Source organism: Lepisma saccharinum, chromosome 25 (assembly GCF_977018435.1).
Source record: "Lepisma saccharinum chromosome 25, izLepSacc3.1, whole genome shotgun sequence".
NCBI lineage: Eukaryota > Metazoa > Arthropoda > Insecta > Zygentoma > Lepismatidae > Lepisma > Lepisma saccharinum.
This window is the reverse complement of record NC_139253.1, coordinates 6,695,461-6,699,483: the sequence shown is the minus strand read 5'-3', so window position 1 is coordinate 6,699,483 and position 4,023 is coordinate 6,695,461.

Here is a 4,023-nt window from a genome sequence, read left to right as displayed (position 1 = left end):
GGTTCCTTTTCTGTCTGGTCCAATTTGACCGTTGTGGTTCTGCAAGAAGTAGGCCTACGCCGTACCGCGCTCCTGAAAACAGCTGCCAAATTACCACATTATTTTCCTCCTTGCTGACTTCTTGTTTGCTCAGTACTTAATTGTAGTTGTTTCAGTTGCTAGGATACTACTGGTATTGTTGATCGCTCGAAATCATTGTTTGATTGCCTGAGGGAATGAACAATGGCGTGCCACATTTTGTCAACAATGTGGCTCAAGGATCAATTTTCCTGTCAAACTGGGTCAGCAGTGCAAATATGTCTAGGCGTGTTGCTTCAAGCTAATGATCATTAGTCTTATTCTATTCTGTTTCTTATTGGTTAATACATTCGAGAAAGAAAAACACGTTATGTTATAGTCTCAAAAATATGAGGTCTAGTGGACAAACACAGTGGCGTGCCCACGATTTTCGGAAGGTGGTGCTGGGGTTACGTGTACTTTTTCCAGTAGTCAGTCCTCAATTTGCCATCTTATCTTTACCTTTACCAGGGCCCGTACGATTGACTAAATAGTAGTAATAATTCATTTAAGAGGACACCAAATAAATAATAATAAATAACGCTGTACAGGGTTGTTCAAGGTCCAGTAACCCATAAATTCTAATGGGTTCTATTGGGTACCGTTGCAGGACCGGAACCTTCTTCTCGCACAATTTAAATTCGGTCCAAGTTGTGTATTGTTCCTGGACCGAATTGAAATTGATCGGGAAAAATGGTTCCTGGACCGCATTGAAATACTTTACAGATAAAAAGGTTCTTTACGGTCCAGTACCCATTCACCCTCGCTGATTTTCTCTCCTGGACCGGAATTGAATTTATTTAACATTCCTGGACCTTTATCAACCCTGGCACAGTAGTGGTTCTCAACCTTCGCGAGGTAAATTAATTTTTTAAAAGTTGATGCTCCGATCTAACTGTACTCGTACTCTTAAATACCTTTGTAATTTTTAGTTTTTACGTTAATTAATATGTACCTACCCTTGAAATTTAATATTATTAAATAATTTATGGCATAATCATAGATACGTAGTTCATGTCCTGGCCTGTCGTTTTCATTGACATGTTTCATTTCGGACACCAAACAAAATCCAATTACAGTAAAACCTCGTTAATCCGAACCGCGATAAGCCGGACTTCGCTTAATCCGGACAGGCAAAAGGCAAAATAAAAGGCGAAAAAAGCAGAATGCAAGGTTTTAAATGTGGCTAGAAGTCAACAATTGCATTCGTCATATTGCTCAGTAACAGCTAAGAATAGTACATCCAGGTATTGCTTTACATTTAACTGTACTGTATAGTTTGATTTGGTGTTTTAAGTCCACTTTATGCGCAGTAAGGCTAATCGGGACTGGACCTACAGTTTAAAGTGGGATCCGAACCACTTGTGCCTCCACCGGGTATCGAACCCGGGACCCCTTGATTACAAGGCAATGACGCTACCACTGCGCCATGGGGGAGGCCCTGTACTGTATAGTGTATTTAGGCCTATGCCATTTAAATACATCATAATAAACGTGTTATATTGCTATAAACTGACTTTTAATGCACTTTCTATTGTTCTTTTAGGTTATTTCAGTTAATCCGGACTTTCGTTAAACCTGTCAACTTATCCCCCCATTAGTCCGGATTAACGAGGTTTTACTGTAATCAGAATATTTCCACTTCAATATATTTGTTAATGAAAATTACGGCATAAATTAAATCAACCTCCAAATTTGGAGGCGGGAAGCAACGCGCCCCGCAGTTAGATCGTTGGTCCAACATCGCGACAGTCCCGATAGCATTACCTGTTGTCGAATTCGAAATCCGAACAGAGCCTCCTCGATGGCGCAGTGGTAGCGTCGTTGCCTTGTAATCAAGGGGTCCCGGGTTCGATACCCGGTGGAGGCACATAGTGGTTCGGATCCCACTTTAAACTGTAGGTCCAGTCCCGATTAGACTTACTGTGCACAAAGTGGACTTAAAACACCCAATCAATCAATCGAAATCCGAACGAAAGGCCATCTTTCCAGGTGCTTGTCAGCTTGGGCTGCAAGTCGCAAATTTCAGAAGAACCTCTCTCGGCCCTGCATAATTGACGCCAGTACTCGGCGGGTAAGAAACTGTGGTATTCTACAGCAACGTAGATTTGTTAGGGGACGAGAGGGGGGGGGGGGGAAGGCGCAATATTGAAAAAAGAAACTACATAATAATTTAATATGGCTTATAAATTATGCCGGATGTTTCAGAAATAATTGAGGAGTTACAAACATTTATTGCAAGTAAGGTATTGAACTTATGTTAATGCAATAATTTTTTGTAACCCTTCAATTATTTCTGAAACAACTTGGTATAGGTTTATATGCATATAATGACATATTAACAGCAAGCACAGATACAATTTCACAGAGAATTTCGGATTCTAGCTTAAACTATAGGTCCTGTCCCGATTATCCTATGTGAGCACAAAGTAACAACTTTTTTAAACGAGTGGATGGTTTGAAAGATGAAAGCAACGTCCTTGATGCATATTCCTCTTTCTCCATTTAATATAATAATATTTCACTGAGGAGACATTTGAAAGCTGCTTTGTTCCCTTGAAAGTCGGTTCCTTTGATAAACTGTACCAAATGCTTGACATCCTCCACCCTTCAGTATAATCACTGCCTGCCAATAGGTTAAATATTTCGATTGATTGTATTTTGCTGCCAGTGGAAGATCTCGTCAGTTCGGTCACGGAAAGTAGTTTGTCAGTCTCACCTCGATCAGCTTGAAAGCCTGGGATCAATTTCATAACGTAGAGCTTTGTTTTTGCTATAAGTCACATCTATTCTTTCTCCATATCTATTCTTTCCCATGTATCAAATTTCCTTAGTAATTCATAAGAAACTGAAAATTTCGCATTTTCTACCAATAATCATTGCAAATGTCACTATAGCCTACCGCCGGCCCCTGTGGCGTAGTGGTTAGCACATCGCGTTACGACGCCAGGGGTCCCGGGTTCGAATCCTGGCCCGGGCATGGATATTTGTGAGTGTCCATTCATCAATTTCATCATGTCATCACTCATCCCCATCTTCGCAAATTAGCCAAAAGTGGCACAAAAACCAAAGTAAAAAAAGCAAATCAACTTTTAAAATCAACAAGTATAGCCTACCGACCCTCCACCTCCAACACGAAGTTCTCCGGTTCTAAATACTGTAATCCATAGGCGTCTGCAAGGAGGATCACGGGGGACACTTAGCTCCCTCCGGAGTAAGGAAAATTGCCCACTTAGTCTTGCTTCTTTTCTTTTTTGTAGTACTCTTCTTTTTTCCTTTCTTGTATTTTCTTCTTAGCTTTCATTCTTATTTTTTCAATATTAGTACATTTTCATCCTTACTTTCTCTCTTTTTGATAATTTATTTTTTAAAGTTTTCTCCCGTTTTATCTTTCTCTCTCGTTCTTTTCTTTGTCTCTCTCTTCTGTTTTCATTCTTTGTGTCTTCTTTATCTCCCTTTCTCTGATTCTCTTAATTTCCTTCATCTTTCTTCCTTTAAGATACTTTTCTTCTGATTACACGTAAGCATGACGTTAATACATCTTGTTTAAGAACACAACTTTTCGATTTTAACTCCCTCTTGAAAATTTACTGCGGGCGCCTATCGTTCAATACGTCATCAACTCGCAGAAAATAAAAAAATAATGCAATATTAGTAGATGAATTTGCTATAAATCTCGAAAGTATTTGCATGAGATCTCCAGATTAGTCGGGCAAGAAGTCTGAGGCTAGTCAAAATTTTCTCGTGGCTTTCTCCTCAAATTGAATCATCAACGGACAGTATAAGCATTGAGTAATTTAGATTTGAAAGCGTATAGGAAATTAAGTTTTCATGGATTTCGGCACCAGGCAGTACGTAAGTTTTGACAAAATCTTGAAATACAAAGAGATCAGGTATAAGAAATATTGATATAGACAATGAGTTTAACACGTTCCTCTATGCCATAGAGTCCTCTGGGATAAGGCA